We start from the raw sequence: 24,375 nt of genomic DNA, 5'->3' as shown, positions 1-24,375 counted from the left end.
ATTATGAAGTTGACAATAATTAGCATCTTTATTTTTAGTAGGAATGGAATAGAATATTATTTTGATGGCTAAATATGACTATTTTAGCAATTATAATTAGAAATTTGATGACTTTTGCACCCTTGCACTGTCTGCTGAACTAATGATGTTTTGTGGGGTGAAATTATATTTGTAATATTGTAGACAGAAATCTACACCAGATATTCTATCGTTCGTTGTTGAGGACCTAAAAGCGCTCTGCTTTTCTTGCAGTCTGGGCTAATGTGGAAGTTTCCTCGGCATTCTCAATTAATTGCTTCTTCTTTTTTTTTGTTCCTTTATGTAACTTTGTGGTGACATTAATTAAATTGGGCGATTAAATCACGCTCTCCTTTGTGCATGAAAAGAACCTCTTTCAACCTGCAGAGCGCGTCCTTCTAGTCGGGTGCAGCAGCAGCACGGCCACAGCCAAGTCGAGATAAGAACGAGATCTCCCGTCCCTTTAAAGTAAAGTCCTACTCTTTTTTTCCCCGTGCGTTGCACATATCTTGCATTACTGACTGCAAAAGTGAACTTTTGCAACTCTCTAATTATATTTGATTTAATGCAGCTGCCCACGCACGCTTCTTTCTTTTCGACTAAATGTTTGCAAACACTGTTTAATATGCAAGCTGCAATTGAGGAAAAAAAATATGTAGTCATAGCGCAGCAGAAGTGGAACACATTGAGTGCACAGATGGAGAGAGAAGAGGTGGATTATGCTGCAGGAGTGGTTTATGTGTTTTATCTATATTTTTCACTTTTTTGCAGTAGAGCCTCATTACCATTCTGTTATATTTCACACACCGTGAATCCAAGTGAACCTTAAAATTGGCAATTGTTTTTTTTTTTAAACCTAACTTGTTGGTTCCAGCTGCTTAAATGTAAAAAACTATTAAAAAAAAATTCTAAGCTGACTATATGGCATTTATGATCTAAAAATTGACTGATCCGTAGTTTCCATTCATTTCTAATGAAAATAATCCCATCTCTCTGTAAAGTTATGTTATACTTTTATACATTCTCACATTGTGCTGTTCCGTACCGGTAGCTGTAAACTATTGCAATAGTTCCGGCATATAATCTTTGTTTTATCTGTGACTTACACTGTGATGACACAAACACAACAAATGTTCTGCTTCCCTAATCTTTCATTTCTCTTTCATCTGCAAATTGATCCATGAACATCACCATTTCTACTTCTTGTCCTCCCGAGAATGTGTTTACCCCGTTCTCACTGCACAAGCCAAGCTTTTAAACCTGCTTCTTATCCACGTGTATCAGTGGAGGATTGCTCCAAGAACTACCCTCCATCAGACATCCCACCATGCACGCATTCCATATTTGGATATACAGAGCAAAGTGTCCTGTGGACGTAATCATTTCCTCGTAAGCGTCGCTGCATGACAATATTTTTTTGGAAGGATCCATCGTTAGGACGCGCGGGCGTCTGTGGCTCGACGATTATGGTGCAGCGATGCTGAGTGTCAACAAGAATCCAGTCCGCCGCGTTAACGCCATCTCGTTTCCATACCAAGCAACCGCTTGTGGAATCATTTAGAAAACAAAAATTGGGATGTGTCACTTTTTGCCCAGACATATCAGAACATTCAGTTTGGCATTTTAAGTAATTTCATCATCAGAAAATAAACCGTCAACATGTTTTTCAATCTGATTTTCTCAAATTCCCACATGGACTTACAGAAGCAATAAATGAACTTTCTTAGTGGGTTTTGCAGCGGTGATCTTGCATCAGGCCAGAGTCCGTTCCGTCGAGCCTCTTGTCACGCGGAGCGTCTCGGTACGATGGAGGAGGGACTCGCTGCGGCGACCAGCTCGTCCCTCTTTGGTGTCTTCGCGCGGGCGGCACTGTTGTTTCCGTGGTTGCCTCTGAAGAGCAGTGAGGTGTTTCGGGTTTCGGCGAGATTCTCATTTGCAGGATTCATCTTGAGTTTCACTTTCAAATAGCTCCGTTCTCCTCGACCTCAGCAAAGGTGTCGTATCAAACTAGCAGAGTCAGGGTGAAGCCACACACGTCTTATCACACGTGTGTGGCGTGTACCCCGGCAGCGGACAGTTCTTGATAGGTTGGGACCTTAATTGGAATAATAATCTTCTGAGGGAACGGGCATGGATGAGGCAATACTGGGGCAATACTTTTACACAGCTGCTACCTGACCGTCATCCCGCTTCACGAATCAGACTGGTGAAAGCACCCTGGAGTTTTCCCTCTAACGGCCTATATTTCATTTCCTGAAAACTCTAAAGCAGCATTTTTAAAGAACTGGGGGTTTTGTGAGGAATATGAAACTTCAGAAACTGCAGTCAGGCCGTCCTGACCCTGCTGCTGAACATCCAACTATCTAAGCCTCTGGAACTGATTCAGGGTCAGCGCGTCCAGACACGTGCTGTTTGCTGCAGATACCCGACATCCCACCGCTACCACGGATCTTTATCAGGGGGGGGGGGGGGGCGGCAGCAAATGTGACGACCTCCATAGCCGAGCACTCGCAACCAGCCAGTGACATCTAGAGACGAACAGAGCTGAACCGAGTCATTCGTTTCAAATGAGTCTCGCCGAGAGGAAGAGCGACAGCGGAGAGCGGCGCGATGAGGCCGAGATCAGGGGAGAGTCGGGCAAAGTTCCACTTGATGCGTGCGTGAAGTGATTCGGTCTTGTGGCAGCCAGGAAGAGAAGTGGACCGCCATAAAACTACCCATCAGTTGTTCAACTCGCCTCTGTCGCCTCTACTTAAAAAGAAAATAAAAGAAGCCTGAGATGCTGTCAGTAATGAAAGAGTCTGTGTCACATTCTGCTCAGCATGAGAGTGTCTTAATGAAAAAAAGTGACTCTCCCTGTCAAGGCCTTCTAAGGACTGACGGGAGGAAAACAGAAACAACCCTGGAGGGATTTCAGCATTTTGTTTTCATGTCTGTTTCAACTTACAAACTTCCAGTTTCAAACTTGACTGTTCAACCTGCTCTGCTGGTGTGATCATCACATTGCATATTTCTTATTATCTAATGAAGCATTATCTAATCATATCTTATTAAACCCTTTTGTAAATTAGACTTCAAAGAGAAATCTCTCATGTGAAGTGACTGATTGTCAACAAGAAATCCAGCGCAACATTCTGTCCTCCTTCTGTCATTCAGTGAATATTCCAGAACATTCTCAATGAAACCGTTATCCCTGTACTCGCTCGCGTGCTTCCATCCATGCTCCAGTATCTATGCCCCCGTGTGCAAGAATGATGTTATCCAGTCTTTCATTGTGGAGGCGCCTGTAAATGTCTGATTTAAATTGCAATTCTCCTACACAATATTCTATTCATGTGTTAACAAGGTCCGTTCTGCTTTTATTTTGAAAAGCGCCGTTTTCTTCTTCTTATGTTTTTTGTGACGCTAACTTCCTGCTACTTACCATTTGCAACGTGGAAGTCACGCATCGTCGAAGCGAGGGTAAAACTTGTAAACTTATTAGTTATGTACCGTGTTAAATACATTCGAATGATGTAAAGAAAGAGTTTAAATCGTAATTTATTTCATTGTTTTGTATTGTTGGTACCTGTCATTTCAAAAAGCTCCTAATTATGAGGGTGTGCCGAGATGCTAGCTGGTGGAGGAAATTCTTTTGATTAGCGCCCTTGGAGAGCGGATTGAGGTATGAAGGATGCATGTGATGTTTTATTTGTCATAGTGTTTTAAACATATTTCACTTTGGCTAGTATTTCAAATGATTTGTTTCGAGTAAACATTATTTTGTATAAGTTAATTGTTGAAACTACATAGAAGCATTGTGTATTTCTTCTGTTTCATTCCGTAGTTTTCACGGTGTTCAAGGTGTTCACGACGTCATGGTGCTTATGGTGCTCGTCGAGAGAAACAAAATAAATCAACACCCGTTTGAAACTCTCTGCGTCTTGATCAATCAAGCCGAGGGGCCGCTACAGCGCCTTTATATGAGCGAATCCCGCAGGCCAGTCGCGTCTCAAGCTCCCACCCAGGAGGGCCGTTCCGCCCGTGGTCCGTTGTTCTGCGCTCGGCTAATTGATGGTCCTGGCAGGTAGAAGGTCCCAATAGAGCCTGGTGGGAAATGTGGATAAAATATTCTGCCTGTCAGGCGCAGGGAAAGGTAACCGGTACCTCCTTATTACTGGTGACACCTCACAAATATGAGTGGCTGCTAACCAGGCATGCAGGTGCAGAGGAAAGGCAGGTTTGGGCTGACAGACGGGTGATGACAAGAATGTTTCTCGTTATCTCTTCGGGATACGGGGGGAAGAGGTAGTCGCGTTCTGACGAACCGACATGTCTCTCTTTGTATCGCGCCTGCACGCAACAACGAGGAGCAAAAAAGCTACGTGATCGGTTGTGAGGAAGCCAAAACCGCGTGACTTCTGGAATTGGTAGGAGGCAGACAGGAGCAGGACTTTGTCCGGATAACACACACATCATCAAACAAATATACTAAACAAGCAAACCTAATTCAGTTAAGTTTTAACGTAAATTATTAAACTCAACATAACCTGCTCAACCACCCCCAACAGTCAATGTCCTCTACCTTTTGTAGCGGCGTCCATCGACCCGCTCTAGGTCGCACCATGCGTACAGGTGACTGTTACGGCAGACACTCTCCCCCCGTATACTTGGTCTGACCCGACGATGTCACTGCTGTCATCATCCCCTGTATAAACACCCTTCAGCCTCTAGCACACCTGCTGAGTTTGGATCCAAGACAGAGACTAACATGGGGACACACTGGGACACCCACTTTGTCCCAATCGTTCTTAGGGGACAACATTGTTTAAGAATACGTCGTCGAGAGATCAGCATCTATATCCTATCATCCCTCATAAAGGCCCAAATATCTGCACACATATGAATTGATACTCATTGTTCTTGGTAAACATGGGTATGGCCTTTTGAGGTCTTTTTGCAATTGGACCAAAATCATCCGGAGGACAGAAGGACAGTTCTCACTGTCCAGGTGGAAGGATCATACGAGGACATGCGGTCGGCGATCTACAGGGGATTGGAAAAGTCCGGACTGCTCCAGATGAGGTGCAAATGTTCGGTTTGTTTGATTCGACACCGGTATGAGAGCTAGGACTTTCTCCCGATGGTGAATAAATCGTCTTAGACTTGCTTCAAACTTTCACTCTTTTAAATTGCCCTCGACAATATCCTTTTTTCCTCTGCGTTCCAGAGTTTGCGCTCCCCTGGTCCACAGCTTGATGGTGGGTCATAAACCACTTAGATTTGTAGAGAATGGGACAAAGACGGTGAACTTAACACCGGACTGCTTTACAAGCCTCACAAAAGCTTGCAGTCTGTGCGTCGGCACCTTGCAACCCTCGACTCGCTCTCGAGAGGTTAAATAACGAGGGTTTCTTCTCATCCTCTTGTGTGGAATATCTGGGCTGTGTGGCTCATTTTAAGTGGAAAGTTATGTGTGTACATTTACACTGGATGCAGCATTATTTGCTCTCGGGGCCTCCAAGCCAATCATGTTTCCGTGTACGAGACCCATCGGTCTACTTTCTCCTCGCTGTGTCTCAGCCTTCTTCTCTTTCACACGTTCATAAACCCACTCCAACACCAACAAACACGGCAGCTTTCAGGCAGACAATGGGGTTTTTTTTTTCTTCTTTTTCACGCCAAAAGTCACACTGCGGCGACAACAGTTTCTCTGTTTGAGGTGTTAGTTTCATGAGTTTTACACTGCGTTTACCTCACTCACATGACGAGACGTCGAGGGAGCTTTGCCGCTATGTTTTTCTGCACCAATTCAACGTGTAAAAATGTTTTCTCCGTTTGTGCTCCTGGTGTTTTTTGGGGGTGATTTCTTAACTGAAGTCAACAGTTTGTCAATTGTGGTTCTGCTGAAACGAAACAGGGCTCTGTTTCGCTGACATTCACGTGACAAGTGACAATTTACCATTTGTATTCCTCTCAAGGTTTTTCTAATGTGCGATTTTGTCAACCCCTCCGAGCACCTAAATTAAGCCATTTGTTTGGTACGTAAAATGTCTCTTTGCTCAGCATAGCTGGTCTTATTTATGCTCACCACAATAATTACCTATCTCGGTCCTTTATAGAACAATGAATTGGAGATTTAGCACTGCAGATTAGCCTCATCCCTGATTGGTAATGAGTAGCATTTAACTGTGTTACAGCTCGTAGCAAACGGCACCTTTAACACCATCTCCTTTGTCTCTGTTTTTGTGTTTGTCGAGTATCCATCGATCAACCTCAGTAACTCTCTGTATCTTTCTCTCTGTATTCAATTAAAAGTGCTGTACCGGCTTCACCTTCGGGCCTTGCCTGGAGCCTGAAGGTGAAGCTTGAGATGTACTCGCCGATCTACGCTCCACCCCTCACCTTTATCCACAAGCTCTGGGTCCATGACCAGGAGGATGAATCTGCAGATACAAGTACGTGAAATTACTTTTCTTGGCGAGGATCAGATTCTCTAATACACTATCTGAGCTCCTAAACTACAGTTGCTTCACGTGGGGCAACTGTGGCAAGTTTATGGGGCGCGCTGAGCTGGTGGGGGCGTCTGATTAAGATCCTCCCCCCCTGCGGAGGCATTCTGGGCACGTCTCACTGGGAGGGAGCCCAGAAGACTTAGGAGGGATTAAATATTCCAACTGGTCTGGGGATGCCTCCGGATCCCCTAGAAGGCGCTTGGAGGACATGGCTCGGGAGAAAGGGAAGCCTGAGCTGCCCTTATTAGTCCGCTGCCGCGAGAGCCGGGACTCTGGAAACGGGACGGACAGATGAAAGGAAGATTTTTTTTTTTCTTTTCTTGGCTTGAATGTTAGAAATGAATATTGCAACAGTTCCCATTACAATGGAATAAAGCACCGGCTTCAGGATGTTATGGGCCCAATGAATGGGCCTTATCGGCGACTATCAGCCCCTCAGATGTGGCTTAGAAAAGGCCCGCTATTCTAACAAGTGTAGGTTTAGAAGGTCATTATCCCACAAATATAAGAAGTGGAAGAGGAGAGGAAGAAAGGGTGACATAATTTAAAGAAAGATCGAAAGATACAAGAAATTTGCATTCGGGGGCCGCTTTTTGTGTCCTTTTCATAACCAAAAGGTCAAGGTTTACATATTTTACCTCATCTTTCAAGTTTCAAGCACTGCCTTTCTCCGATTAGAAGTTAATTGTATTGTTATCTGAAATGATCTTGTTCAGCAAACCCGCCCTCTCGTGTCCCATCTGGTTCTAAAAATAAATAAATGCGATGGAAGATGTGTCGGATTAGACGCTTTAATACTTTATTCCATAAACCAAATGGTGACATCGCCGAGACCTATTATTTAACAACTAATATAAACGCCTTTTCTGAGACTGTAAAAATGTTAGAATTTTAATAATATCTAATTCACAAATTATGATCTGGATCTGAATTGCAAAAGGCTGTGGTTATAAATATCATAACTCTTTTACACAAAGATGAATTTTTTTAATGTCATCCGAATTTGCAGGATTGCTTGGTAATTGGTAAATAGTCCGACGGTAACATTTGACACAATAATACACCGCTCTTAATTAAAGTATAATAGTATATTCTCCACTGCAGGTGTAGTATGATACAAATTAAGTAATAAGTGACAACTTCAGCGCTCATTTTTAAAGACTCGTAACTCCCAGTTTGTTCAATTTTTTCAACATAATGCTCTTATACTTGTTTTCCAGAGTGTTTTACAAGTTTCTATTCAGATCCGCTAAAGTAGTGTTTGAAATGTCCTGCTTCCATAAAAAAAACAGGACAATTGGTACCAAAAACAACCAGCTTGCTGAAGCAGTTTGAGACCATTTGCTCCACTAACAGTAATGGTGGCAACACGTGCACGTCTGTGTGAATGCATGTGAGCTAAAGGAGACGGTACCATAAATCCGTCACAGACGTTTTAAATAGGAGGCCTAGAACATGCAGTGAAAGGCTGTGTGACCTCGCCATACTCTTAAGCCTTAACCCCACTTAGTCAGAAAAGGTATCACTCTAGTGGTTAGCCAGTAACCGCACATAATAAATTAAAAACAAACAACGTTTGGGATGTGGATTCGTTTAATCTTCCAACATTGCAAGTCTCTAAATCATGTATCGGCTATGTGACACTGGCTCTTTCTGCTTGGTGGCAGGTTGACTTGTCCCTCAAAGTCCTCGCGGCGCAGCATTTGCATCTGTCAGCAGATTCTCAGTGGTGAGACTCCTTCTTTTTCCGTTGTTTGAAATCTCTCATCATTAAAGCGCAGTGCGGGTGTTGTCTGCATCCCTATTTGTGGCATCCATCGCTGGAACACGGGGAACCCTGTGCTTGTGTTTCAAGTCAGTGATGTGCACCTGTGCAAGTCTCTCTCGCGTTATCGACAAAAGAAAATCCCTATTAAATGCTGTGGTGATCTCCACGGCCTGACTCTCGAAGCTCCACGTGAGTCTGCAGATGTAAAACAACTAAATGTTGTAAATGCCAAGAAGAATGTTGGATCCTATTACCTGTTTGTGCATTTTACCCAATCACAAGCCAGAATATTCCACTCACTTTTACCACCAGTCCTCCTGATGGCCTCACTGTCCCTGCCTGCAATGACATAGTAATAGTAATAGTAATCACTCGGCCAGAGGCTCTTTGGAGGATTTCAATGGGAAATTGATGCCTCTTAATACATTGTGCATGTAACTGTGAGGCATTTAGTTTTGTTATTAGGCAAAGAGGGAAAATAACGTGGCTCCATCTTCCCACACTGACACCCAAAAGTGATGTCAGTTAGAATGTTAGTTTTCAATCGAGACATCTGACACACAAATGGATGCCGTGTGGGAGGGTGTTATTGGATTTTGTCTCATTTCTGAATTGACTTCACCACTTAACAGCAAACATCCTCACCTGTTTACCTTTTTAGGGACCTTAATGGACGCATCATTTGTACAACAAAACTAGATCCGCCAATTCAACCGCTTGGAAAGCCGGTGCAGTATGAGCAGTGATCTTCATTATTTCAGCTTTTTAAATCAATAACATAACCTTTTCTCACAAGGTTCAGAAGATGAAGGCCATAGTGCTACCTGATCAGCCTTGAATTCATCTTCTGAAATTTGGCACTTTTGCCGGTCAGTGTTTTTCAGCCGAGTTGTATTTATTGATCAATGTTTCCCTTGAGTTTAAGCGTTGAATAACTCTACAGCCTCAGCCGAGAAAAAGTACACACTCGACAACACACTTTTAATAAATTACAAACCGACCCGAATTTAGAATTTAAACAGTTTTTAGAGGTTATTTCATAGTTAAATAATCCGGCCATCCACTGCATTTAGTGTCCTGTGACATGCATTGTTCTAACTAAAAACAAGCTAAACATCATGATCATGAAGAACGTGAGGTTGCATCACATTTTTTTCTTCCCGTCCATGCATGACCTCCAACGTCATCAAGCTCTGTCATCATTATCATCTCTTAATGTTGTTCAGAGGAGCGAGGAGGCCTCCAGAAGTGCTCGGGGATGATTATTACATGAGCATCCGACGTGGAGGCTCCTTTCGCTGAACGTGAGATCTGACGAGATGAGACTGATACAACGCGCTGCCGCGGAGGCTTTGCATCACCTCAGCAGTGCAGGGTGGCACCGGCCAGATGACCGCACACAATCGGGCATGTTCAGGTGCGCAGGTGGAGGTCTTAATGTGGGGAATGCCGGCCAGAGTTGTGCCGTTGTGACGATGCCCTCCCCTGGATTACTGGAGAACGTACGGTAATGGATGCAGGTTGAAGGACAAACATTTAGCTGTTAAATTTTACCCTTGGGATGTTTCATTTTTAGATGATATCCGGTGTTTACAACTGAGTACTGCTACTTAGTGAGCGGTGCTTTTGCTCAATAATTCACTCCACGTTTTCCTATTTACTGATTTGAGGGACTATGGTGACTAATAATGTGTCTGAATAATTAAAAGTTAAAAGAGAGATCATCAAAGAGTCATTAAGTTGAAATAAAAGTCATCCTTAGACAAAGTAGGCAAAAATGATCAGTCAGTGTCTTGTATTGCAAAACATTTTGCTCAATTAATGTCGTGAATCTTGGATTGATAACATTCATCTCTCTTCCGTAACTTTTTTGGACTCAAAATGAACAAAATAAATATATCAGGAATAAGGAAACATTTATTGCCCAAATATATCAAACATACAAGGAATTTGTCTTGGCAGTTGGTGCGTGACAGTAGACAGTGTAACAATAGACAACAAGACAGCAGTGCACAAGTAATAAAATAAAGTAAAATTAAATGCTAATGCAGTGGGTTAGTAGAATAAGGCTATGGGTTAGTATAAAACAAGAAAATAAAGTTAGTTAAACATTTAAAATATTAAAAAAGTTAAAAAAAATATTAAGCATAAAGTGCACTAGCGAACAAGTAACAATGTGACGAATGACGACAAAGTGACAAGTGACGACAAAGTGAAAAATTACAGTTAAAGTGATGTGCGGTATGAAGGAGAGTGACCGGTGGAGTGTTATAGTCAGACAGTGGGGGACCGGCTCTGTTCATGAGCCCGACTGCCGACGGGAAGAAACTGTTTGTGTGGCGGGAGGTCTGTAAATATAAACACCACGAAAACAAATGCGGTATTTAACAGTTTTTTCGGATTCTGGTCGTTGACGTGATGTCTGAGTCTGTGGAATCGAAACAAAAGCACATATTTTTTTAAATGAAACAAACATATTCTTTCATTTAATACACAACTAAGGAAAACTCACAGTCAATGTAACGCTGCAATAAGTGGGACCAGGGTCAATTAAACATTTGCTGAATTTTGAAAGATGTTAATGCCTTTGCTGATGATGCATCGCTGTTCAATTGCTGTTTCTTGCAGCATAACAAGCACAAGACTGATGGGACTTGACTGAAGCCAGAGCTTGGACAGCTCTCTGCTCTGCATGGAGATTAAGTCCAGTAGACCTAATCTCCATGCAGAGAATAATGGAGCTGATGCAGATCCAAAAGAAGCCTCATCTTGTTCTGCTTGCAAGTGCGTGACTTCTGGAAAATTCCTCCTTTCTTTTTTATGTTGTGAAGGAGCATTTGCCTCTACTTCATTTTCCACCGAACCGTCTTTTGCTCTTTCATACTCCCCTTTTGTCCCCTTCAGCTCCTCTGCATAACATGCCATGCAGAGTTCAGCGTTTAAAAGGGAAACGTGCAAATGAGAGATCAATAAAGTAATTTAATGCAATGAAGACTGGAAATGTTCTTCCCGGTCTCCTTCTGAATGAACTCAGGTATGCATTCAGCATATTGGCTTCAAGCTGATGCAATGTACATCCTTTTGAAAAGGACATGCAGAAGCAAATCTGACAAGTGGTGTTGGTCCCGGTAATGTGGTTGAGGCTGCTGCGAAATGTCCGTCACGGATCGGCTCACTCGTGATATGGAAAGAGAAAAAAGAAGAAAAAAAAGAGGGGTCTGTGCGGCTCGGTATGTGAATTGGAATCGGGGAGATTAAGGTCTGGAGCACATGCTGAGCCTTGTCACAAATACATAATGATGGATGAATGCTGCGCTGTGTGTTCATGCTTTGCTCATTTGTTTCCGGGCATCACCGATCACCTCTGAGCCCCTTCTCCCTCCGACCCTGCTGCTGAATGTCACCAGTTCATCCGTCTTATGTCTCCTCAGCCATATTTGCTGAATAACTGCGATTATGGTGCTGAAGGTTATCTGCATTAGTTAATATTTGTGCACGATCAGCGTGCTTTATCCTTCTGACTTCATTGCTTTTGCGCTTTCTCGAATGATTTAGATGCGGCGATGTTCGATTTATTTTTATTTTTTTACCTGCAGAGCTTCATTTGTCATACTAATCTGCATTAAAGTCACGAGGGACATCAGTGTTTGGGTAAGTCAAACTTGTGTTTCTAGCCGTGTGTGTGTCTGAAGATGTATTGCACTTGATTAGTCATTCATGTCTATGCAGATAGAGAAGTACTGAAGGACAGATGGAGATTAAGTGGTTTTTGAATGGAAATGTTGCTCTTGTTCTTTATTCATATAGATTTTTCTCCGCTTGCTCCTTTTTATTACCAATGAGATCTCATCCGTCTCAGTTGCAGATTACCGCTCCCCTCCCTCACAATTTGCATATCCAGAATCGAATGAAAAGGGTTGAAGGAAGCTTCTCCACCAACACACCCCTCATCATTTATTCAGTAAACGAGTACTGATACGGCTGCTGATGCAGCCCCCTGCTGCGATGGATCCCCCGCCCTCGTCTCCCAGGACCGGTGCCGCGTTGAAGTAGCACACACCCGCGCGTATTGCCGAAGTTAATCATTCCAATATTGACGTGGTCGCTCTTAACGTTGTTTGAATCGAGTTAACCCGAGGTGGATCTTGGGAGGTTAGCCGGCTGATATTAAAGCTTTGGCCTTGGATCAACATATCTGGGAGGACTCGAGGATAACGGATTAACGCGCCGTCCCCTCATGCAGCAACGTGACCTGAGGCGGGAGGGTTTGGCGGAGGCAATAAGGCAGAAAATCTAATACGGTGGCGCGGGCTGTCCCACCGGGCTAAGCTGCCTCCAACAGCGGAGGGAGGCGCCTCCTCTTCTCTTCTTTTATTCCTCCTTCATATTCGGGCCAGCTCCTTCCCCTCTGTCTTCCTCCCTTCTTTTCCCCACGTCGGGCTTACACAGGTACATAAAGCGATAAGCTGCGAGTCCTGTCCGGCCGCGACTATAACCAAATTGCAGCAGTTTTATTGGGCAGCTTTGCCAGAGCAGTAACCCTTTTTTTTCCGCCTGGAGGAATACAGAGTCAGCTATTTGTTTGGCCGCTTGCATACTCAACCCAACCGCCGCTGCGCTCCTCGGCCTGCTCCCACTGTCCACCCCCGCCTCTGTCCACCCGTTTGTTTTCCCAATACATCAACCCACCACCCACCCTGGAGGATACACAGCTCACGTACACACCTCTAGATGGTTTAGTGCCTGGCTGTGCCCAGACGGGTACGGTTCAATAGCTCTGAGCCAAAGAAATAACACTGTCGACTTTCTGCTGAATCGCAGGCGTTGACGTCCGCGCCCTGCACAGCCGTGGACGCCGACGGCCGCGCGGGATCGTCTGCGCCCATGAACAGGTAAAGGCCAACCCCCTGGCACGAATTAATCATTCACTAATAGTAAAATTAGTAAAAGCCTGGAAAGAGTGCAAGGACAGGTCGGGCTGCCTGGTTGTTAATGGAGGCTCACGTACACACTGTCAAACAGACGGCGAGCTACCGGCTCGCTTCTGTGGCGGTTGACTTTCCCTTTCAACGTTGCCCGACTCTCTCATTCTGTGCAGCTGACTGCACAGTGAACTCCGCGGCCCTCCGGGGGAGGGTGGGAGGGGGGCACGAGTCCACCACCTCGGCCTCTGGGAGTCTCGGGCACTCAGCCGCCCCCGAGCAAACCTGCGGCGAGAAGACGCCGGCGTGCGGGTGGAACGGGGACGCTGATTACCGAGAGCTCCTCGGCGACGGGCCGGTCAAAGAGAAGCCACGTCTCCGTGCACATCCGTAATGGGCGGTGAGTGATTGAGTGCCGGTGCCTCTTTGTTAGTGTTTTAATGTGTCCGTCCATCAAAGCTGTTCTCCCCCGATTGGTCTTTCGTTCGGATATTTCCCCTTTGGTGGCAGCGCGGACGATGACGTCTCTTTGAGAGGAAAAGACAGAAGGAGCTCGATACAATAATTCATAGAGGTCGGCAGGATCAGAAAACGCATTAAAATCTTGAACTGGTCATGAGGGTCATTCGGAAAGGACGCGTCGAAACGACCTTTTCTTTCGGTTTTGGGCCACTTGTTTGTTCGTTAAGTCACTTCTCTGCCAAGCGGTTTTGTCTATTTCCTTTTTTTTCCATGGCCTCAACCGCTCTGGGAAAAAAAACGACTTTCTATCAAATGGAGCAATTAATTCAGGAGTGCAAGCTCTTCGTGCTCATTAGTGTCAACAGTTCAAGCGGTTAATTGAAGAAAAAAAGGAAAGGAAACAACTCCGACTGCACAGAATTACTGATTATATTATCACCCGGAGTTTGAGCGGTGTGGGGCGGCGTGCAAGAGTGACTTTATGAAGCACCTACCGCGGCACACAATAGCCTCATCCATTTCCTTTGCTTTCCTTTCAGCTCTGATTAAAACGAGTGTGATGGATCTCGCCGCCATTAGGGAGACTGAGAGCTGGCGCTTCGGCGCCGTCACAAATCAGCTTTATGTAGGAAGAGCGCGGAGTGGCACTGACGGCTTTACTGCTCCGGCGATATTAATGGAGAGGGACGTTTTACATCGCGCGGCCCTTGCGGCCCTTTTCCCATCAGACGTATGGTAACCAGGGGTCATTAAGGGGCCCGTGTGTGTTTCCGCGGTGGACTGGACCTTAGTCAGCACATTCCTGGTCGTCTGAGAAGGCGGCAGAGTTACTTTTCATTCTCGTCTTGAAGTCTTTATGTTAATGCTGACCTGGTGCCTCCGGAGGTAAATCGCGCCACAAGAGCGGCGTGCATAACAAACGATGATTTAAAAAAAAAAAAAAGAAGTGCGTTTCCCACAATTCTTAGAACTTATCTCAAGATGTTTTCACCAGAACGCGCAGCGGTTTAGAACTCATAAGTAGGTTTTTCTCTCCACAGACTGCTTTCCCTCCGCGGGTCCTCCTCACCTCAATTTCTCCCGAGTTGACGCGTTCTTTTTCATGATCCAAGTCTGGATCCTCTCGTGCGTTACTCGCTGTGGAAGATCTTTTTGTTCTGAAGTGAAACAGAAACGGGTCAGTCACGTCGCTCATCCGGAAGAATCACATTAAACTCCAAGCGTACGGAAGCTCTCTGTGTTTCTTTAGCAACACACATCGCTGCTGAGACGATAACAATAAGTGGGTCTTCATTTGGCTGAGGAGGCCGGTGCTGTACGATCATCTCGCCGTAATGCGGGGCGATTTGGTTGCAATGAATTGAATCTTTCACTCCGAGGCGTTTATCTCTCAGCTTTGTCACAACGCCATACTCTTTGAGCTATAACGCCGTTTGTTTTCTAACACGTGGGGAGCGGCAGCTGCGCCACTTGCAAACAGTGTTTGTCGCACCTGCACTTACCGAGCGAAGAAAACCTGCGCGCCGCGACGGTGACGAAGTTGTGATAATTTAGCAGTGAGTCAAAACGAAGATAATTGGATTTCCAGCAGTTCAAATCCCTCACGGCAGTTTTGCGCTCGGTTCGGGTGACCTTTCAACCCGATGTTGTGAACGGCTCTTACCGCTCCAGGTTTGCATGATATATTTAGCGTGGATAAAAAAGATGATTTCTACCAGCTGTGATCGTTTAGCTCCTGTTGGCAATGCTAATGTTTAGCTCGCCTTCTGCACACACCACGACTTCACAACTCACAACAAGTGATTCGATAATCGGAATTCTCACAATTCACCTAAATACTATTTTCTCATTTAATTGAATTCATTAAATACAGATGTGCTCTTAGAATTAAAAAAAAAACTTCTTTAAAAAAACTATCTAAAAGATGGTGAATATCATTTTCACATGTGGCTCTAATCTCCTTCTGTGTTTCCTGTGAGCAGAAGGTGTGAAATTGTGTATATTTGTATACATGACATGTAAATTCTGTTCCACTTGGCAAGTGATGGATTTATGAATTGGCAAAGAAGGGAATCTGTAGGTGAATTTGAACAGTTTCTGGTTATACAAAGAACTATTTATATCCATCATTACTAAACTTACTAACTTAAAATACTCCTCCGATGGAAAAAGTCCTCAACAAAAAGTCCTCAACAAGCGCAGACGCACGTTGCAGTCATTAGCAGCAGGGGAGGACGCGGCAGAGGAACTGCGACCCCGGCGTGGAGGTCACCTTAACGGCGGGAAAATGGCATCCCAACGGCAGTAAATTCGGTAAGTGAGCGCGCCGGGGAAAGAGATGTGAGCGCAGCGGAACAAACAAAAACAAAAGCAAGCCGACAGGAGACTCGGCGGGGCGTCGGGCTGTGGCTTTCAAAGATGAGTTATATCCAAAGCCATAAGCAGTCACCGAATACCGAAGAGAAGACCTGCAGTGGGCGACTTCCAGCAATGTGTGCGTGTGTGCGTGCGTGCGTGTGTGTGTGTGTGTTTGATATGTGTGGATCATAAAAACAATGTCCCTGAGTTAAATCTCCCTGGCAGAATGTGCCTGGTGTGAAAATCCATCCGCCCTACATGGGCTAACATTTTCCTCATTAAAGTCTTGAGAGTCTTGCAGCAGAAAACCCGAACAGCCCGCAGAATGCGTCTTTGTGTGGAGATGACAGCGTTTCACTTGAGTCTCGGCTTTTCATGCTTGCAAGTTTGGTTTTGCCACGTTTTTTGTTTGTTTTTCTCTTCCCATCCCTTTGTGTGTTTTGACATCCAGAACTGCACACTTCCAGTTGAGGGACCGTAATCTATCCTCCATTGTCAGTGAGTCATTTCTTGTCACTGCAACAATTCATAAATATTCAATGGTTGGCAGACTTTGTCACCAATGATGTGGTGATTAAGAGGCGAGTTCATGGATAGCTTGGTAATTCCACACAGCAGGATTCTAATATCCAGTACAAAACAACTCTGGAAACCATCCATGTGTCACACTGGATTCATTTAACATCAGAAAGCCAGACAATTACTACAGTAACTAAAGTATTATGTTAAATTACATTATTATCACAGAAGACACACTTTCTTTTTAGTAAATATAAATTTGACAGCGGGACTAATAGGCTACAGCCGCGTTAGCGCCTCTGTCGCTACACCCGAGAAGGGTGGTGCATGCTAACACCTGCACAATGACGACGCAAACATGCTGCTGTTGAGGAGGTCAAATGTGACGTACCTTGTCCTCTGAGGACAGCATGCCGAGACAATTGGCTCGGCATGGCCGCATGCATTTTGTCATAAACCCCTCAAGTGAACAAATGGGAAATTGCACGGTGAATCTCTCACGCCCACCGGTCTCCTCTCAGTCCTAAACCTGTCCCACTCCACACACACACACACACGTCCCGCAGAGCAGAATGCGGGAGGACAGCAAGCCTGTACATATGTCCTCCACGCGTTCCGCTGGCTTAGCCTGTCCACGCCAACAGGGATGTTCGTTGCTCGCCAAAGTGTAAGCCTGATACGCCATCACAAAGTCAGCAGGCCGGCCTGCGCTTAGACTGAGTGTTCGTGGACGCCGTCGGCCTCCCCTCTACAGTTTGGGGTGTTTATTTGGAGACAGTCTCCCCATTGCTATCACTGCTTTTAGCGCCATTCTTTTGAGGAACGTCGGCCTGACCCTCACCCAGATGGAGGAAGAGGACCTGTGAGACTTTTTTGGGAGGGCAGAGCCCACGCGGCCTTTCTGTGATGGCGCCGCACGCGATCGCCGGAAGGCATCGCGCGGCTGCCGCTGGCGCCCCGCCACCGCCAGACGGGCCCGTATTGTGGTTGATGACGAGAGAGACAAAACGCTGTGGAGGCCAACCTCGACGACCGAGCCAGGGCGCGGAGAGCACGGCGCTGTCATGATTGCCTCGGCGTGCAGACGGGAAATCCAGGCCAGAAAAGATCGCTGGCATCGAGTCAGCCTCAAAGACTCCCCCTGCGCTGGTGGGTTCCCAGAATGCAACATGGAGACATCCTGGCCGTCTACTCCTAGTTTCTGAGCAATACTACTGTATTTAACTGTTCAACCATAGATGCATATTTACAGCAAAACTACTTCCTTTAATTAAAAAGGCTTTAAAAGCTGCTTCAAAATGGCTGCGACCTCTTATACAACCATCGCGCATGCTGCACCGGCGTTGATCGGGGGGTTTTGGGCCTTTTTTTTGTTTCCAGCTAAGCAAACTTAATGAATGACTTTTTCTAGCAAACTTGCAGAACTACGACAGTGGGACAACCATCGGTATTTCTGCTGTAGCGGATTTCAAGTGCACAGAATTTGATGTATTTTCTGCTTTACGGTATCTGGCGGTGGAACAGAGGACTTGGAGCTGTCATTTTGCGTGGCATCAGCAGAGACACTTGAGCAGATAGTGTCAGCGCAGGGAGATCACGGGTAGTGAGGGGTCCTCCCCTCCGAGATGGTGAGAGTGCTATTAAGACAGCATTAGAGAGGCAGGGAAATACAGGGTGACACTCGGAGCTCATCTGAACTGTCGGCAGCTCACTGTGTAGCCCAGTCTATGTTACATGAAATAAATGTTAAGAGAACCAATTTCCTGTGCTAAAGCACATAACCAGTATCCTGTATAGATGATAATTGCCTGTCCTTAAGCTTCAAAGACACTTTGGTTGGGCGAAACAGCTGGTAGGTCTCTGGAACCAGTCCAACAGCTGACTTGAGTCCACCGTGTCAAATTGTCCAACTTTACAGCATAATTGAATCACGGTGGTACATGGTCTGTAAAGCTGATATGATTTATTTTAACCCACCCTTTAAATTATATTATAAGGCTTAACGTGCAGGCGGCCTAGCTCGTAAGCCCTGGATCGTTTTGTAGCTTTGTAGGCTTCAAGTGTGCGATTGACAGGTGGTACAACGTCACGCTGTTAATGTTTAACTTTAATATGCTTTAAGAATGGCAGGAAAAATACGGTGTATGTTTAGTACAATCGCTTTGCTGAGCACACTTTTGTGAAGATATCATTTTCTCTTCGGGATTTACATAATACACTGACCTTGGATTGTTGGGAATATAACATTGGGCCGCATTCTACAGTAACCCTTCAACATCTGGATTAGACTTTTATTTCCTCCTGGTCTTATCAGCTCGACTCCCTCCGCATGCTGTTTTTTTTTGACATGACAGAAAGGAGCTTATTTGATTGACTGCAGAAATGTCAGACGGGAAAACAGCCAAATGTCAGACTTCCAGCTAACAATCTATGTCCCCAACCCCCCACCCCCCCGTCCGTCCGTCTCTCTGGCCGTCGGCCCCGGACCGCTGTGTTGAGAAAGGCGAACCCGTCTCTTAATCCACCTGCAGAAGAGAAATCAATAGCGTTCTGCTCACCCACCCTGGAAAGGATTGTGAGGACCGTCTCATCTGTCCAGTTTACACCACTAAGCGGGGGCTGTGGCATTAATCCAAATGTCAGGACTCGTGCCAGACTGTTGAATTTAGAAGTACAGAGGCGGCGCTTTAATCCAAATATCATGGTTGATAGCAAACAGGGAACGAGGGAATGCTTATATCCAGTAAATAAGTCATCACTTTTAATCTCCATCATCTTTATGTGTAAGAAGAACAAATAACAGATTACGATTCAGAGCACAAAAACACACACGGCAAGTTCCCTGCAAGTATATCGTTAGCATCTTAGCATTTGACACAGTTTGCCCTCACATTCAAACATAAAACTTGCCAATGTTTGTGCCCTGCAGGATATTTTAAAAGGTGAGCTGTTATCAAAGTAGTCAAATGCCCGTTCTGGCGTTCTGGTTCTTGCTCTTCAGGCTCCTCCAACAAGTGCTGCTGTCACACTAAAGCTTTTTCTGTCGCCGTGTTTTGCTGCTGCCGGTTGATACCCATCTTTCCTACCGGCTCTCACCGATGCAAATTTTGTTCAAAGGTAACATTTTTGTGGTGTCCCATCGCTGTCTGTGCGCGTGTCTGTGTGTCACGCTCGAGGTAGACAGCCGTGAAAATGAAGAGGCATGAGCCCAGGATGATGCTTTGGTGCCGGTGATTCATTCTCGTGAGTACGTGTCATCCCGTCAAAGCCGCTGAATGAAGGAACCTGTCGTCACGCATGTCCCCTGCCCCCCCCCACCCCGGTGATGTGAGACCCCAGGTGATGGGTATTGATACACTGCACATTTCGCATTATGTCCAACTGTTCCAGCCCTTTGAGCTGCAGAAAGTCTTTCACTCTGGCTCGATTTGGATTGAGGTTGAACTGAATTAGCTAAGTTGAGGGAGATGTTGGTTTGTGGCGCATTTAACGACACCGCTGGATCACAAGGATTCTTGTGCGATGGATCCTGAATGTCCCTCCAAGGTTTCAATTTTTTCCATTGTCTCTTTTCTTCATGCTTCAGATCCTCACGTCGTCTTCTACCCCCGTGTTCATGGACAGAGTCTAACACCAACTGAGCTTTCCTGGGATTAATAGATAATGATAAAAGATAATTCTGCATTAACAGCTGGAAGTAGATGGATTTTATTAACAATCACAAAAGTCTCTCTTAGAGTTTTGAATTCTTCTTTAAGGTTTTATATTTGAGATCCAAAGCAGTATAAGCAGTAATAAGCAGTAACAAAAAATGAAAAAAAAGCAATTTATAACACTGCACCCACAATAAAGTACAAAATCTTAGAGGCAAATGTGACCTTTACATATTATTTCCCTCCGTACTAACGGCTGTGGTCACATTTTTAAAAGGAAAAGTCGATAACGCCTTGCAATACATGTAGCTGTTTTCAACGTGTGATGTTTCGGGTTTCAAAATGAAGGCCGACTTTATGTCTGACATAAAAGGTGAAGGACCCTGTGCCTCCAGAGCTTTTATTATAGTACTGTACCTGGCCCAAGCAACCACTGAAGGGACAGCATGCTGACAAGCACAAGGTTTATTTTACAGATAAATGTATTGATCTTTTTTTTTTTACCACTTTGGGGCATTGGAACAAGCATTAAACCCTAAATTGATGTATTTGCACCTCTTTAAGGGGCCAAATATGTAACCAGCTGGCCTAAATTTGCTATAGAAAAACCTTATCCGAGAGGCCGACAAGGAGCAACATTAAACGCGTATTGAATATATGGACATACGGACCTGCAATAAATGTCCTTTACGCTCTTTTTTTTGGTCTCCACCAACTCCTGAGTGAAACACCTAATGTTGCTATTTGTATCCTCCTCTCATGTGCAGCCGAATATACCGTACAGTCAGTTCATCAGAGCTTCATCACTAAAAACAGCTGCCTGCTGTGGCCGGCAAAGAGCTGGATGAGATTGATGAGTGTGGGCCAAAGCAGTAAAGTTGCAGGCAATAAAACCAGAGCAATCAGCTGAGGGTTGCTAAATATGCGGTAGAGGTGAGGACATTGCAGAATGGCAAAGTCAGGTGTTAATTTCCTGTGATTTTATCACGTCGAATGACCTCGTTCATCATACACAGCCATCCGGTCCATAATTTCCAGAATAAAATGTCGTTCAGGGAAGCTTTGTGAAAAATTGTTACTCTGAACTAAATGATAATGGTTAAAATAGCAAAAGTAGACATTTCAGGGGGAAATGGAGAAGCCAAATGCTGCAGGGTGGATCAACTTTCCCCATTTCTAATGTTCTCGTCTCTCTATTAATAATGCAAGTGTTGATGAGACTTGAAAAATGTACATTTGCAAATAATCTGCAAGTAACTCAAGAAACAAACTGACCATTAGACTTGAAATGTGACCCAGTGGAACATTTTAACTACTCAAAACCGGGCTACAGATCATCATCAAAACCTACGAACACAGACGGCTCTTAGTTGAGGGGGAGGGAATACGACCATGAAAAGCCACGGGCTTCATGATCGTTTCATCTTCCCTCTGAGTTGTGTTCTTTGGCGGGAAAGCTTTAGTCACGTGTGGACTCCTACAGATAATGACCTGAACACATAGGACTGAATCAGAAAAGGAAGAGCAAGGAGCAGAAGGGTGGGCCATGTTTTTTTAAAAGGTTCTTCCATCCGAACGCAATCAAATAGACATCTTCAGATGTAGCTACATCCCGACTTTCAAAGTTCATTAGCCAATAACATATCTAATATTTCTTAAGGCCTTTACACACGCGGGGCATGACTAATAAACGACACAAACGTGCAAATTGTCAGCAAATAGCCTCAAATCAAAATATGCATCCCGGGAGCAACGCGAGTTTGCAATAGTTGCAACACTTCGAAGACTTCTTTTTCCAGCCGTGAGTAAAATGTTAATTATCTCCACAATAAAAGCCTTTTTCATCTTCTGTTCCATTCATTTGTGGCCAAAGTGACACACTCACGTCGACATGATGCACACGCGGTGAGCGCAGTCCCCCCCCCCCCCTCCATGTCCGTCTGGTGTTCTGATGGGACGTCGGAAGCTCTCAGTATGCAGCCCGAGCCGTCCTGCTGCACAGAGGCCGCCGAATGCATTGTGGACATTTGTTATAGACGAGTCCCCTCGTGTTTGTGCACGCTAATTGTTGTGTGAACTGACTTGTGGCACAAAACCAAGATGAACCGTTAAATACGCTGACCTCCTCTTACAAGAACAAATCCTTGTTTAACCCCCGATCCCGGTTATTTGTGAGAACGTTTCAGAGTAGTTCTTTGCCTTGAAATATTCACGGTTTGTTTGCTGAGTTACAGCAGTTACTGAGCTTTTTCTCACTTCCTTTACCGCCGGGTCTTCTCGCTCACCTGTACTGCGGACTTCAGCATCCCGGGAAGAGCTGCGACTGATGCAACTGCTTCAACTGCTTCAACTTCTTCAGTCTGGCAAAGTGTGTCTTGCGGCAAAATACCCCGAACCTCTATGTCATCTCTTCATGCACAAACTGACTTTTCCATTCCCGACATTTAAATGCCTTCTGTGGACCTTTGGAAAGGCTGCAGTACATGTGTGCAGGTATAAGATATAAAAGTGAAGCTCGGTGTAGGATGAGTCCCTACGGGCCAATGGGTCAGTCTCCTGGGTGACGTGGGGGGTGGGGGGGGGGGGGGGGAGTGATCCAGACGGCAGATGAACTTTCATTTCAAAGTCTAGTTTGGTACTCTTCCTTATTTTTCCATCCCCCCCCGCCCCTCCCCTCCCTTCCTCAATTGGCCTCCCCTTCAAATGCCAGACAACGGCCGCCTGCTGCATGGCGCTGCCTCTTGGGTAGCGTTTGTGTTTTTCATCTAAAACTAATAATAACGAGACAGGCCCTCGTGGCGCTTTGTAATTTTGCTTCCTTTTTTTCAAAGATCACTACATTTCTTTTTATACCGATACACATTAAAAAAAAACCTATTATAGGCCAGTCAAGGAGAGCTGCCATCTCTAATTTTCACTTTTCTGTATTCTGGTTTTATGTGATGAATTTTGCTGCAAAGATCTTTTTTTTCTGTGCAAAAGCCTGTGAAACTCCCTGCTTCTTGTGACAAGGAAGAGGTTCTGTGTGCAGGTTTCCTTATTTTCTTTATATTTACCTCATTCAAATCAAAGGAATTAAGGCATTTCCACAGTTCTGTCCCTTAACCCTTGTCCCTTTTTTTTTCAGTGAAACCTTCAGTAAACTGCAGCGAGGGGTCAAATCCATCCAGGTGTCACAAAAGTGCTCCGCTCAGTTTGACACCCGGTCGAGATGATTTGCTCTCCGCTACACAGAATGCACCAGGAGTAGGTTTTCATTATTAAAGGTATCGATTCTCAATACCTGTGGAGTCGATGTGGAAGAGGTGGCGGGGATTCTCAGGTCCACTTGATATTATTAACTGCAGCCCCTCCCCCCCCCCCCCTTCATTCCTCATTACCCGGACCACCGCAGTCAGCAAAATGTTTTGCCAAGTGATGAGATCGAGCGAGTTGAACGAGCCACTGATGGACGGACGTGGAAAGAGCAGAGAGGGAAAATAAAAAAAACACTGTTGGTACAGTCTGTTGCAAATCGTCCTTCACAAGCACGGCCATCCAGCCCGTTTTAAGGTTCGAGTGAGACATCGATGAGCTCGTTGTACATCAGCAGTCCGTGAATCTGAAATTCAGAATTTGGGGCGAGCGATATTCTGCCTACGTAGCAAAGTCTCGTGCGTGATGCAGTTAGCAATGACAACAAAACTAATGGTCCTCTGAAGTCAGTCCCAATGGGTTCGGAGTAGGCCAAACACATGAATCAAATGCTGTACTTGGTGACCGGCTATTTCCTCCGAAGTGTGAAGTACATCCTCACATTACTCAAAGCCAGTGACTTGGGTTCATTCATTGTGTGTGGATATTGTATTTGAGGCGTTGATAACACACATCAGTCAAGCCACGGGACTCTTCTCTCTCATTGTTGGAGTTGTTGAACGTTTACAGATGAATGTTAAAATTGACATTACTTGTGCCGATTACGCGTGTTCGGCGTTCAGTTACATTTTGCTCGCCCCCGTTCTCACGGCGACATGTTTTTCTCCGCGCCCCAGCGCGCACACGCCCGCTTCGCTTGTTCGGCGCACAGGCAGCGACATCTTTCATTCGGCGTAGTCCGCGCAGGTGCGCGACGCTCGCAGGACGGAGGCCGGCGGAGGGGAGAAGGGAGGAGAAACGCAAAGGCACAACGCGGCGCGCGTGCG

General features: G+C 45.2%; 1 protein-coding gene across 3 annotated transcripts in view; it reads left to right on the top strand.

The window, feature by feature from the left end:
- The first annotated feature begins 3,431 nt into the window (after window positions 1-3,431).
- LOC120831853 (protein CutA homolog) overlaps window positions 3,432-24,375 on the top strand; it is a 33,158-nt gene continuing 12,214 nt past the window's right edge. The window contains exons 1-4 of one of the 3 annotated variants that reach the window (XM_078088967.1): window positions 3,432-3,480; window positions 3,603-3,682; window positions 6,316-6,455; window positions 8,180-8,241. The gene's annotated coding sequence lies outside the window, so the exon portion shown is untranslated. Of the gene's footprint in view, window positions 3,481-3,602; window positions 3,683-5,527; window positions 6,456-8,179; window positions 8,242-13,422; window positions 13,603-24,375 lie in introns of those variants that run through there. The other 2 variants (XM_040197669.2, XM_040197670.2) reach the window with 2 other exon arrangements.

The sequence above is a fragment of the Gasterosteus aculeatus genome, chromosome 14 (genome assembly GCF_964276395.1).
Source record: "Gasterosteus aculeatus chromosome 14, fGasAcu3.hap1.1, whole genome shotgun sequence".
In the NCBI taxonomy this organism is placed as follows: domain Eukaryota; kingdom Metazoa; phylum Chordata; class Actinopteri; order Perciformes; family Gasterosteidae; genus Gasterosteus; species Gasterosteus aculeatus.
The sequence above is the reverse complement of the archived record's forward strand: the minus strand, read 5'-3'. Positions and strand labels throughout refer to the sequence as shown.